General features: G+C 49.7%; 1 protein-coding gene across 7 annotated transcripts in view; it reads right to left on the minus strand.

Annotated features, from left to right (window-relative positions):
* The window catches only part of TNIP1 (TNFAIP3 interacting protein 1), a 51,730-nt gene extending 42,098 nt beyond the window's left edge, over positions 1-9,632 (minus strand). For 2 of the 7 annotated variants that reach the window (XM_081091048.1, XM_081091046.1), the window contains exon 1: positions 9,260-9,632. The gene's annotated coding sequence lies outside the window, so the exon portion shown is untranslated. Of the gene's footprint in view, positions 1-1,541; positions 2,799-9,259 lie in introns of those variants that run through there. The other 5 variants (XM_081091051.1, XM_081091049.1, XM_081091050.1 and 2 more) reach the window with 4 other exon arrangements.
* Positions 9,633-14,262: the final 4,630 nt, after the last annotated feature.

The following is a 14,262-nucleotide window of genomic DNA, read 5'->3' on the forward strand; positions in this document are numbered from 1 at the left end:
AAAGCTTACTAGTTTGGGGCAAGTCTTAACCTTTTGGGCCTCAGTTTCCTCACCTGGAAACGGAGGCTACTAACAGTCATGATCTCGTAGGATGGTTGAAAAATTAAATGAGATACTGAATGTAAAGCACCAGGCCTGGCACATGGTAAGTGTTCATAAAGGTAAGCTGTTATTATTACCAGTAGTGGTTGTTCACTGCCTCAGTTCCCTCTGCTGTAAAACAGGGATACTGATACAACATCATAGGATTGCTATACGTCTGTACTAATAAATATTCCAGCTTCCTAATGCAATATCCATTGTCGGGAATTTAAAAAAAAAAAATGCTGAGAGTCCCCTTTCCTGACCTCTCATCAGATGCCGAATTCCCCTCTACCATACCTCACTGTTTGGAAAGTGAGTAAGTGCTGCTTAAATTCCATTTTGACTATACTGTGAAATAAAAATGATGCATTTGGAATCCACAGCTTCCCCTGCGCTGTCATTCTGCAAGGGGGTGGGGATGGATGTTGCAGATTCTTCCGCATCGTCCACAAAAGTCCCGCCCTCCCAACCAAAACACAATCTGTTGCCCAGTCACATAAACACGTCCATACACACGATTAACGAATGTATAATGCCATCGCTTCCATACGCATCAATGTATGCACACAAATGTCCGACAGTGGAAAAGTCACCCATACGGAGAAACTCCACACGCAAAATCATTCCCAGAAATTCACTTACAGATACCCCGCACATGCACACCGATGTAGTCTCCAACACTGTGCAAATATGGTCAACAGTAGAGCGGGGGACTCGGGGACAAATGCCAGCTTTCAAATCCTGCAACCCCTAGCTGTGTGACCCCAGTCTCCAAGTGCCTCGGTTGGGAGCAAAATGGGAACAATAATACTAATACTCATTTTGAAGAGGAATGTTATTTTCCTCTTCATTACCCATGCACACTGCTTCCAAAACTGGCCTCCCCCAGCGGTTCTCAACCTGTGGGTCGCGATCCCTTTGGGGGTCGAACGGCCCTTTCACAGGGGTCGCCTAAATACATCCTGCATATCAGGTATTTACATTACGATTCAAAACACTGGCAAAATTACAGTAATGAAGTAGCAACGAAAATAATTTTATGGTTGGGGGTCACCACAACTTGAGGAACTGTATTGAAAGGGTCGCGGCACCAGGAAGGTTGAGAACCACTGCGTGAGTGTAAACACTCAAGCTCACGCGCTCTCTCCACCGGCTGGCGCACACCGCCTGCAAGCCCGGCACTGGCCTGCACCCCGTTTCTAGACACGCGCGCCTACGCAGTGCGCACGCGCACCCACCACCCTCCGCGAGAGCAGCGATTCCCCACAGAGCCAGACCCCCCAGGAGGCGCCCCGCGACCCGGGGCCTCAAGCGCCATTGCCCCGGAGCCGAGAATCCCAGGCCACCTGGCGGGGCCTGACCTCGCACTCCATGCCAGGCCGCTGCCGAGGCGCTGAACAGCCGGTCTCAGACTCCCTTCCTCCCCCTCCATCCCCGCTCCGGCCCGGTTGGCTTACCTGAGGGTGAGGGCCTTGAGGGACAGCGCCCTCTCTCCGCGCCCAGCACGGGCTCCGGGACGCTCCAGGCACGGGGTGGCGGGGTAGCGGCCCGGGCGGCACACCTCCGGCTCCTGGGAAGGGGCTGGGACGAGGAAGTGCCCGGGGCCGGGAGGCCCCACCCCTGGGAAAGTCCCCGGAGATTGACAGGCCTGTCGTCCAATCGCGCCGTGCTCTACGGGCGGGCCCGCGGCTGCTGGGGTGGGGCCGGGCGAGGTAAACAGCCGGAGCAGCTGCCGAGCGGCCGCGGGTGTCCGTCCCTCGGGCCGGCGACGCCCTGGGTCTGGGCAGCTCCAGACGGCATTCCCGGCGCCGGAAGCCCCGGGCTCCGGAATGAGGCTGCGGCCACTTGAAAGCCCAAACTACCGAGCGGAGACGAGCCGCAGAGACCACCCCACAACTTCCTGGGGCCGAGGGGCACCGGGCCAGAGCGAGGAAGGAACTTGCCAAAAGGCACGTAGCGTTTGGAGCTCGGCCGGAGCGGCTGCTCAGGGCCCCGGCGATCGGGGCTGGGCGCTCCCGGACTTGTGAGCAGAGCTCATAGAAATTCCGAGCTGGAGGGACCCTGCAGGACTCTCACTGTTGCTGCTAACATGCACTGCTCCAGACACTGTAAGCACTTTGCACGCACTACTTCAATTTACTCGGCCACCCTAATGAGATGGGTTTTGTACACCTTATTTTATTTTATTTTATTTTATTTTTACCATAAATATATGAAACACAGAGTATATCTTACGGTAGGTGGACCAGGGATTTCCCAGATGCATAAGGAGCAGTAGTTTGGCTTAAGGTTGGGAACACTAGTCTTTTTAAGGTCATAATTTTATTCTACAGAGGGTAAGTTTAATTTCAGAAGGGATTTGAGGAGCTGTTTCACACAGGCCCTCATTTTACAAATTGAGGGATCTGTCAATCAACTGATTCTGTGCAAACACACACACAGCATATGCCTAATCCAAGCATTCTCCTTTCAGGCTCGGTGACAACCTGGGATGCCTTCAATTACTTCAAAGGTGTTATCAAATTCTCAAAACAGCCCTGGCTGGTTGGTTCAGGGTGCGTGCCAGAGGCACCAATGATACATTGATGTTTTTCTCTCTGCCTCCCTCCCTTCCATTCTCTTTAAAAAGAAAAAAAAAAAAAGAAAGAAAGAATATCCTCAGGTGAGGATTTAAAAAATAATAATTCTAGTTCATTTTAACTTTGAAAATAAATACACATATACCCAGATTTTGAAGGGAGGGAGCCAAGGAATGCAAACACCAAAGCGCCATTGAGTGTCACCAAGAGGGAGGTTACAGGGAGATTAGAATCTATAAGGCAGCCCTCAGGCATCACCTCTACCCATTGGGTCCCCACACCAGCCTCCTTCCTGTTCATCTGTACACCCCAAATTGCCTCTTCTTAGAATGCTCTCTTCCTAAGCCCAACCTCTCTTCTCATGAACATTGACATTTACTTTAAAGAGAGAGAGAGAGAGAGAGAGAGAGAGAAGGATCTTCAACTATTTGCATTTTGTTTCCAAACTATTTCAGCTGTTTTTATAAAAAGTCCAACTGAACTTAGAGAGTTAGAAAAATAATTCCATTCCCTAAAATACCAGACGACCCCTAGGTGGGTTTTTTTGGACAATGCTCTAGTATGACATAAAAAGGTTACATAGTCATCTTGTTGCCTGTATTCCTACTTTGGGATAATTTTTCTTAACAATTACAACGTGTGAGAAAACTCATCTCTTCAAAGTCATGACCACACCCACCCCTTCCATCCTTTTTTAAGTCTTTGTTGGACTTCAGAACATCCCACCATGTTAGAGGCCATGAGGACCCCTGATCACAATCTCTTACTTGACAGGTAGGAAAGCAGAGGCTTCAATGTAGTAAAGGACTTGTTAAAGGCCACATGTGTCGAGTGATGCAACCAGTGTTGGAACTCAGGACTTGGGCTGCCCAGCATATGTACACTTTCCACTGCACCATGTTGCCTTTACAGTGTCATGATTTTCCGTACTGTCTTACAGGAACTCAGCACTCATTATGAACATAGGCTATGAATTTAACTAATGGGGTTCTAACCCCTACTCAACCACTTGCTACCTGGGTGGCCTCTCTAAGCCTCAGTTCCTCTCTGAATGTAGAGATGATCATTGAACCTACCCCTCAGATGATCCTGAGGATAAATGAGATAATGCGAGTAAAGCCCAAAGCTTGGCACAAAGAAGGCATTTGAGAAATGATAATGGCATGTAGACATGGGTTACATGCATTGGGTAGACCGTCACAGTTAAACCCAGGAATATAGTCTCCCCAGTTGCCAGCCACCATCCACATCCATGATAGGGCCCTAGACCGGGGGCCTGGCAGGGCGGGAAACAGGTCCCCTAGCCTGTCACTTCTGCTCCCCCCAGATCTGGAAGATTTCCAAGCCAGGAAGCTTGACCTCACACTGGAAGCTAAGCGACTCAGGCAGCTGGGAACCTCTTGCTCTTCCAGAGTGACAACAAGCACCTGTGCAAAGCCCCACCTGGGAGGACAATCAAAAGGCCTGTGTTTTTTTTTTTTTTTTGCTTTGTTTTAAAGCACACAGATTCCTAATCTCCTTTCTGCCACTCCCTCCCCTCCTCCACCAAAGCTGTTCCAAAGTCAGACCTAAATCCACATTTGAGGAAAATAAAAAACATACTCCAAAGAAGAAAAAAGTTGGAGGGTCACAATACTGTATATCAAACTATACTACAAAGCCATTGTAATCAAAACAGCCTGGTACTGGCATAAGAACAGTCATATACATCAATGGAACAGAACGGAGACCCCAAAAATCAACCCACACCATTACGGTCAATTAATATTTGACAAAGGAGGCAAGAGCATACAATGGGGTAGAGACAGTCTCTTCAATAAATGGTGTTAGGCCCAGCTGGTGTGGCTCAGTGGTTGAACACTGACCTATGAACCAGGAGGTCACGGTTTGATTCCTGGTCAGGGCACATGCCCAGGTTCCAGGCTCAATCCCCATTGTGTGGCGTGCAGGAGGCAGCCAATCAATGATTTTCTCTCATCATTGATGTTTCTCTCTCTCCCCCTCCCTTCCTCTCTGAAATCAATAAAAATATATTTTAAGAAATAAATAAACAGCACTTAGAATAGCTCTGCTTTATACTATTCTCTCTATATTTATCCATGTTTGAAAATTTCAATAATGAAATATTAAAACATTTTTAAAAAATAAAATAAATGGTGTTGGGAAATTGGATGGGTACATGAAAAAAAAAAAAGGAACTGGACCACCAACTTACACCACACACAAGAATAAATTCAAAATGGATAAAAGACAAATGTAAGTTGCAAACCATAAAAATTCTAAAGAAAACATAGGCAGTAAAATCTCAGACATCTCACATAGCAGTATTTTCACTGATACATCTATGGCAAGAGAAACAAAGGAAAAAATAATTAAATGGGACTACATCAAACTGAAAAGCTGCACAGCACAAGAAACCCTCATCAAAATGAAAATAACCCATGTGTGGGAGAACATATTTGCCAATGATACATCTGATAAGGCGTTGATTTCCAAAATACATAAAGAACTTATAGAACTTAACACCAGGAACACAAACAATCCAATTTTTAAAAATGGACAAAGGACTTAAATAGACACTTCTCCAGAGAGGACATACAGATTGGCCAACAGACATGAAAAAAATGCTCAACATCACTAATCAGCAGAGAGATGCAAATTAAAACTACAGTGAGGTTTTAATCACCTCAACAATGGCTACCATCAACAAATCAACAAATGACAAGTGCTGGTGAGGATGTAGAGAAAAGGGAACCCTAGTACACTGCTGGTGGGAATGCAGGGTGGTGCAGCCAATATGGAAAACAGTATGGAGTTGCCTCAAAAAATTGAAAATGGAACTGTCATTTGACCCAGCAATCCCACTTCTGGGAATATATCTAAGAATCCCGAAACACCAACCAGAAAGATTATATGCATTCCTATGTTCATAGCAGCATTGTTTACAATGGCTAAGATCTGGAAACAGCCCAAGGGTCCATCTGTAGATGAGTGGATAAATAAAGAAGTGGGACATTTCCATCATGGAATATTATGCAGCTGTAAAAAAGAAGGATCTCTTACCCTTTGCAATAGCATGGATGGACCTGGAGATTATTATGCTAAGTGAAATAAGCCAGTCAGAGAAAGACAAATATCACATGATCTCATTTAAATGTGGAATCTAATGAACAAAATAAACTGACGAACAAAATAGGTCCAGAGGCATGGAAACATGGAGCAGACTGACAGATCTCAGAGGGGAGAGGGGGTGGTGGGGACAGAAAGAGATTAACCAAAGAACATATATGGGGCTCAAGTGGACGGGGTAATGGGGGGCATCTGTAATACTGTCAACAATCAAAAATAAATTTCAAAAAATCTTGTACTTCTAACCAAAAAGTTCATACCCCCAAACCCTCCCATAACTGATTGAACTCTAAATCAAGTGCCTAAAGAAGAGTGAAGGCTGCATATTAAAAACATTAAAAGGTAACATTTGTGGAGTATTTGCTGTGTGCTAGGCCTGCACTTTCACATACTGTGTCTCCCAGCCACGCTCTGAAGTCAGGACTATTATCATCCCCATTTCTCAGATGAAACTGGGGCTTGGAGCTGTTAAATGACTTGGACGAGGTCATATACAGCAACAGGTAACTGGAGCAGGAAGATCCAGGCTCTTAAAGTCGAAACACTCCTAAGCATTGTGTTATGGAGTCTTGCCAGCTAGCAAGACATAGAACTCAAAATGCCAGACCTTTTAAAGAGCTGTTAGAAAGGATCAAACCCAGACTTTTACTTGTAGGGATGAACCACCGAGGACCAGAGAAGCAGGGATGTGCTGGAGATCTCACAAGTTCGTGATTAGTAACTTGGGACTGGAACCCATCTCCTGCTTCCAGATCAGTGTTATATCCACACCCTCCACCGATGGGAAATGGAGCTTTCAAACAAGCACGTGTATCATTCCATTGTGTGCATTAGTGAGCCGGGGCCTTGGCTGGGGGCGGTCAGTGAAACTCAGGGCCAGCAGCTACGGACCAAAGAAAAGAACAATCCTGGCTCTGGGTCCCTTCCTTAGATCCACGTGTCCTTAGCCTGAGGCCACCCCGGGATGTAAAACCCTCTCTGGATTCTAGGTGCTTTCTGGTATTGGGTGTGTGTGTACACAAGAGAGATGTCAGCGATAGTTAAATGAGAAATGGGTGTCAAGCACATTTCTGTTGACTGAAGTTGTACTAGGTTATCATGTTTCTTGGTAAGAAGTAAATCAGTCTTTAATTCTGTCTACTCCCAAATACCATAACTGAATGAGGGCACAGACACAATGACAGTAAGACAGCGTTCGCTTTGCACATTCACTCGGCACCCTGATGTGAATTAAACCATGTACTGTACCCACAATTGCCCTTCCTCCAAGAAGCAGAGCCTGAGAGAATTAGGGAGTCAGACAGACCTGGGCCTAGAGGACAGCCCTGCCTCAGCAAGTACTCCTCCTGATTGTTCTCTGCCTGTTTCCTCATCCACAGCATGAAGGTTAGAACAGTGCCCAACACACAGGGTGGAGCAAGTGAAATACCACAGGGTCTGGCATCAGTGAAAGGCAGCAACAATAATTACAATCAATCCTATAGGGTCCCCACGGCCTAGAGCAGGGGTGGGCAAACTTTTTGACTCGAGGGCCACAATGGGTTCTTAAACTGGACCGGAGGGCCGGAACAAAAGCATGGATGGAGTGTTTGTGTGAACTAATATAAATTCAAAGTAAACATCATTACATAAAAGGGTACGGTCTTTTTTTTTTTTTAGTTTTATTCATTTCAAATGGCCCACGGGCCATAGTTTGCCCACAGCTGGCCTAGAGCCTGGAGGAACTTGCCCCAGACCTCACAGAGTGTGTTCTCAGAACTGCCAGGCCTGGAAGCGCTCTCCTGTTTTCCTCTTTCTCCACCCCAACTATTTCCCCTAAGTCCCTGGACCTGGGGTTTCTAGGGCACCACTAGAGAGAGGGGAGGTAAAATGACACTAGGGACATGCTGGCCTTCGTGACCTCATCAGTCCCCTCTCCTAGTTCCTAAGAGCCAGGCCTCCCCTGTTCCAGCTCCTCTCCCTCTGGCCTCCCTGTCTCCAGGTCAGGGTGCCGATCGGATTCGGGTTTAGATCCAAGCTTGCCCCCTGTCATCCTCCCAGAAGTGGGAAGCGGTAGGCCAGGCCCAGCCCAGCCCCCGAGGGAGGCAGACCCATGGGAACCAGAGCGATTTCTAATCCTGGGAAGCCCTGACAGGGCCCTGAGAGTAATCAATCCTCCCTCAGCCTCACCCCTGTCCTCTCATGCTCGCTCTGCCCGGCCCCTCCTGCTTCTCCCAGCCAGAAGCCACTGCAGTGACTTGGCCTCCACTGCTTGCCACTCCTCGCCAGGGACTTCCCTGGGCTGGGCCTCTGACCAGCTTTGGAAAATCTGGACTGTTTGTGATCAAAGAGGAGGCCGCATCGCCGCCGCTGCCAGCCCTTCACCCCCTCTTGGTGCTTTGGGCTCTGTTAAAGGTTCAACCCCAGAAAGGCCCAGCCGCCCTGGGAGGGAAGCAGGTGGGGGAGTGCTCCATAGGGTCCCAGCCTTCCAGTCTTTAGATCACAAAGTTCCCAACACACACACACCCTCACACACACACACACACACACACACACACATACACATAATACCCAAACACACACACACCTACACACCCCTCACACACAGAGACACACACACACACCTACACACCCCTCACACAGACACACACACACCTACACATCCCTCACACACAGACACAGACACAGACACACACACACACACATAATACCCACACACACACCCCTACACACTCCCCTCACACACACTCATAACACCCAAACACTCACACACACACCTACACACCCCTCACACACAGACACACACACACACACACACACACACTCACATAATACCAAAACACACACACTCACACACACACACACTTCCCTCACACATACAGATACACAATACCCAGACACAATCACACAAACCTACACACACACACACTCACACAAAGCTACACACTGCCCTCACACACAGACATACATAAACACACTTTTGCTCACAGGGTCATACACATATACACCTCAGTAGATTGGACACATACATGCTCACCAACGAAGACACACGTCGTCACACACACACACAAACATCCATGTTCACACTAGGGAACCTACTCCCTTTTCTTGGGGGAAGAATAAGATAAAAATAGACCTTTCTTTTCCTTCTCTTTGGAAAAACTAGTAGCGACTAGAGAGAAAAAACTGGCTGAGGAAGCGGGCAAGAAGAGGAGGGCAGGAAAAGGAAATAAAAGGAGGGAGAGAAGCAAGAAGAGAACGGCAGGGCCTGCTGGGCGGGCGGGCAGGGACATAGAGAGGCCCAGAGCCCAAGCCCTAAGTGGGGGAAGAGGGACCTGGGCCTGGAGCAGCGACCCCAGCAGGCAGGAAAGTGGGAGGCTGGTGACTCTTGGCCCAGAGGTGGGAGGGCTTGGTGGGCCCAGCACCCTGGTGCAGTGAGCCCTTTCCCTGTCCTGCCTGGCTCGCCGCCCCCAGGCTGGGTCACTCACCTGGAGAAGGGCAGGAGGAGACAGGGTGTGTGTGGCGGGGGCTGCCGGCCCTGTGAAGGCTGCTCCGCTCACTGTGCTTCTGCAGGAAGGAGGGCTGGGCTGGGCTGGGCTGGGCTGACTTTTAGCAGGAGGGGAATTCCCCGAGATGGAGGAGCCAGGCAGCCACACAAGGCTCAGCGGAGGCCCCTTCCCACCCCTGGCAGAGCACAGGGCCCTTCTCTATCAGTCCCCACCTGTCACTGCCCAGACTGGCTGTCGCTAGCTGTGAATTCCAGGAGACGGCTCAGGGGAAGAGCTGGAGCCTGCGGATTCCGGGGCTGGTCTGAGGACTGGCGCAGGGCAGGCAGGGGCCACCTGGTCTGCTCACCCCACCTCGCCCCAGGGCTCTCCCAAGGACCTCTATTTCCTCCTTTGCCTAACATGGGGGATTCCAGTGCTCAGGACCCTGAGGAAATCACCAGATGTCCAGCCCACATCCTCCTGCCCCCAGTCCTACCCCATCTGTTTCCACTTAGTCTGGTGGATTCTCCTCTGGGCAGGAAGAGCTTACTCCCCTCTGTGCCAGACCTCATTCAGATGTCGAGGGGGGTCTTAGAGACCGCCCCACCCCGAGCAGCCAGCTCTGCACGAACCAGCGAACCAGCGCAGGTGCTCCGGAGCCTTGCTTCCCCATCCGGTGTCTCAGTGATCCCTGCTGGAAAATGGGGACAGTGAGTCCTGCTTTGGCTGCCTCCTGTGATGATAAGTAAAACGATGGATTGCAGACATTCTTTGTAAACTATCAACTGCTTTACAAACATAAGTTCTCAGTTCATTATCTGCTGACGCCTGGAGAAGGGATGGGAGGGGGCCGTGTGGATGAGCTGGCCTCTCTCTCGATCAGCCCCAGTACAGAGTTTCTTCATTCTTACAGTTTCTTCAAGACCACTCACAGGCTTACAGACCACTGAGGATACAGGGGTGGACAAGCCAGCTCCTGCCTACTCACAGATTTGGTGGCTGCCTGTCCAGAACAGTAGCCATTGGCCACTCGTGGCTATTTGAATATAAATTCGTTACAATCAGGAATTCAGTTCCTCAGCACCAGCCACATTTCAAGTGCTCAGTGGCCACATGTGGCCATCACATTAGCTGCACATGTGCAGAACATTTCTATCATTGCCAAGAGTTCTATCGGACAGCATTGCTGCGGGGGCTGTAGGCAAATTCATAGGCAGTGACAGTAAAGCGTGGTAGAGATGTGTTTTGGCAGGAGAAATACAGGGAGCTGCAGAGCTTGGACAAGGGAGCAGCTGGTCAGAATTTGGGGATCTGGGAAGTCCTCCTGGAGGAAGTGACGCCTTAGCTGAGACCTGAAAGTAACCAAGCGAGAGCATCAGGAAGCGTGTTCTCAGCAAAAGGAAGAGACTGTGCAAAGAGAAGACGACATTCGGGGAACTTAAAATCGGTCGCTCTGAATGGAGCATGGAGTTTGAAACAGGCAAGGAGAAGTAACATAGGTAGGGCCTGGGGAAATAGGCAGGCCAGTCACAGGGGCCACATTCATTCCTGGGGGTAGGGCAGGGGGGTGAAGTGGGGGATAGGAGGGAGGAGGGGGAGAGTTCATGGAATCCAATCCTCAACTGCTCTGTGCCCTTCACACTGGGATTCCACGGGAATGCTAGAGACACCTCCTGGCTCAATGGCCTCACTTTACAGATGAGGAAGTGAGGGACAGGCAAGGGAAGTGACTGTCCAAGTGAGTACATGGAGGGACTTCCTGGCTCCTAGTCCAGTGCTCGGTCACACACCACATTCAGTCCCTCGGTGACAGTGACACTTTTAAAATGTGCAATAGCCGCCCGGCAGGTGTGGCTCAGTGGTTGAGCGTCGACCTATGAACCAAGAGGTCACAGTTCGAGTCCCAGGCAGGGCACAATACCGTGTTGCAAGCTTGATCCCAGTGTGGGGCATGCAGGAGGCAGCCGATCAATGATTCTCTCTCATCATTGATGTTTCTATTTCTCTCTCCCTCTCCTTTCCTCTCTGAAGTCAATAAAAATATATTTTAAAAAATAATAAATGTTAGGTAGCCACACAAGTGGCTAGCGTACCAGAATGGGCAGACACTCCCGTCACCATAGGAAGCTCTATAGGACTAGACGCACCAGTCCTTGAGTTAGACCAGGCGCACAGGATGGTTGCAACCTTCTCTCCACATAGACCCTTTTCTCTGCTGGGAGTAAACACACCTTCCCACACTCATGCTGTCAGATGCTCTTCTCTCTGCCCCCTGATACCAAACTGAAGGGCCTCCCTCACAGCTCAGAAGCAGGCATCTGGGCTGGTGGCAGGACTCAGCATCAGGGAGAGAGATCTCGTCCCGGCTCCCTTTATGAAATCTCCTGGTAACCTGGGATCAGCCCCCAGGGTCCGCCAGAGCCTTCCGTGAAACTGACAAATGTCCCTAACTGGAGGAAATGGAGTTTTAGATCCCTCTTCAGTAGAATGTATCATTCAGTCCTAATATTTCTGGATCGCTACATTCCCTCCAAACGCGATGTTTTCTCTCCCGAGGCCACAATAATCTGTGAGTCCTCGTCAGTTCATGAAGCCCCACTGAGACGGGTTCCTGCTCATGGAGTCTTAAATGGCAGGGGGACCTGAAAGTACTAAGGCGGCTGAAGGAGCTGGATCGCACCCCCCCACCTACCGTCCCCCACCTCCACCCCACCCCTGAACTGGAATCTCCAGTCAGGAATACTTGGCTTGCACATCTAGGGGAAGATTAGCACTGGGTTTCTTTCCCTGCCAAGATGCTGAGGGCAATTAGCTTCTCACACCTCTCTCACCTCTTCTTTCTTCCAGCTATGAATTCCCTGAAATTGCCTCTTCTGTTCGGCTCATGCGATAGACATCAAGGAAGAAGAGGCCCTTGGACTGAGTCCTGGTTCTGCTGTGTGGTCCGGGGCAAGTCCTTCCCCCTCTCTGAATTTCCCCTTCTGTGAGGTAAAGAAAGGAGTCAGACTAGATCATCACTAAGGGACCTTCCATTCTGACTCGGCACAGAAGTCCCAAAGTTCAGAAGGAGGAGAAATCGGGGAAGGCTAAGATGGTCAGGAAATAATCGGTAACATTTGGGGTTAACATCCACCAGACAAAGCCCTCACTGTTCTTAATGAATGATGGCATGCATTCCTCATTGGAGCCCTCGGAGACTGGTACTGCTACTCTGCAGATGAGGAAGCTGAGGCTCATGGTGGTTTAGGCCAACGGCTAACAAGTGGCACAGCCGGAGTACAAACTCAGGTAATGTCTCCAGAGCTCACCTGGAGAGGAGTCCTCGGTGCTGGACCGCGAAGGATGGGTGAGATGTGGGTGTACATGGGAACCTCTCCCAGGCCCACGCCTTTGATGCTTAATTATTCAGCTCCACCTCTTCCACCTTGTTAATGTGTGGGGACAGCACCAGGCCAGTCTCATAATAGTCAGTCAATCAGTATTTATTTAGTGAAGGAATGGATTTGAGCGCCTGGGTTTCCTGACTCACAAATTCTATTGAAAGCTCCCCAGGATGGGGACTCCTCATGCTCTTAGGACCTAGCCCAGGAGTCTGGGCAGATCCAGGTCCCACTGTAAACCTAAGAATTCAGACTCTCGGGTGGAGGGAGGACTGGAGGCAGCATTTTTAATAACCTCCCAGGGGTGACCTTAGTACTTAGAGTTTGAGAAAGCCAAGTCCTTAAGCTAGGCCTTCCAACTCCAAAGTGACAAGTATCTGCTTGTAGACAGGCAGCCAAAGAGACCTCGGTGTCATGAACCCTCAGGAGGTACCAGTAGGCTAGTGCTTCTCGGGGTCCCCCAAGCATCCAGTCCATGATTTTTGCAAAAGCGCTTTGAGTCTGTGAACATCCACTCGGTGCCAGGCCCACTGCCATTCCTGAACTCCCCGTGTGACCTCAGCAAGTCGTTTCCTCTCTCTGTTCCACACTTTCCTCATCTGTGAAAGGGGGTCAGTGCTCTGTGCCCATCTACAACCCTGGGCATGTGCCCAGAAGGGGTACCCGTTAGGATAACTTTGCAAAGAATAACATAGGTCAGAGGTTCGTCAACTCTAGTGTCCATCGGAATCATCTGATCTATCTGGTCTCGGGTGGGTCCTTCCATCAGCGGTTCTCAGTCCTGGCTGCACATTAGAATCATCTGGTGAGCCCTGTGAAAACACAGATGCCCAGGTCCCACCCCAGACTAATTACAGCAGGATCTCAGAGGGTGTGGCCTGGGTTTGCAATTTTAAAAGCTTCCCAGTTGGTTCAAAGTTGGGACGACCGCTCTCAAAGGGGCCATTCTAACAGTTCTGATGCAGGTGGCCCCAGGACCTCACAGTTTCTTGGGGCTCTGTGGTCTCTCCCCACCTCTTCCCCTTTTTTTGTGTGTCAGGGAAGGTGCTTTCTCAGCACCAGGGTCAGAGACCATAAGGACGACAGATTTTAGAACATTATACATGACGGAGGTGAAAAGAAAAATTAAAATTCAGACCAAGTCACGATGAGGAGAGCAGATACATATAACTATGTCGGCATCTGAAAAATGGGATTCGGGGATGCATTTTGCAAAATTGTGCTTTCCAAGGAAACAAACACCGGGCAGTGTGTTGCAAGATTTTTGTCAAAGGAAAATGCTCCAAGGACAAATGTTGCAAGATTGTTCTGCTGAAGGAAGTGGCTTCTTGGCCCATCAAGTCTGGAACAAAGCTTAGAGGTGATCTTAAACCACCCCCCCCCGCCCCCTCCCCCCCGGCTGGATAGGAGAGGAAACTGAGGCCCAGGGATAGGGGGGCACGTGCCCAGGGGCAGGCAGGGAGTTGTGGATGAGCTAGCATCACAGTCCAGGCTTCCCAACCACTTCCTGTCTCCTCCCTTTCCTCTATTCCTCAAGTATCCACCACGTCTGTTGTAGCTCCAGGTCCCCCGCCCACCGCCCGTACTCCCATTCTCTTGGACAGCACCCAAGGTCAAAGCCTG

Source organism: Myotis nattereri, assembly GCF_964212035.1.
Source record: "Myotis nattereri genome assembly, chromosome: 5".
Classification (NCBI taxonomy): domain Eukaryota; kingdom Metazoa; phylum Chordata; class Mammalia; order Chiroptera; family Vespertilionidae; genus Myotis; species Myotis nattereri.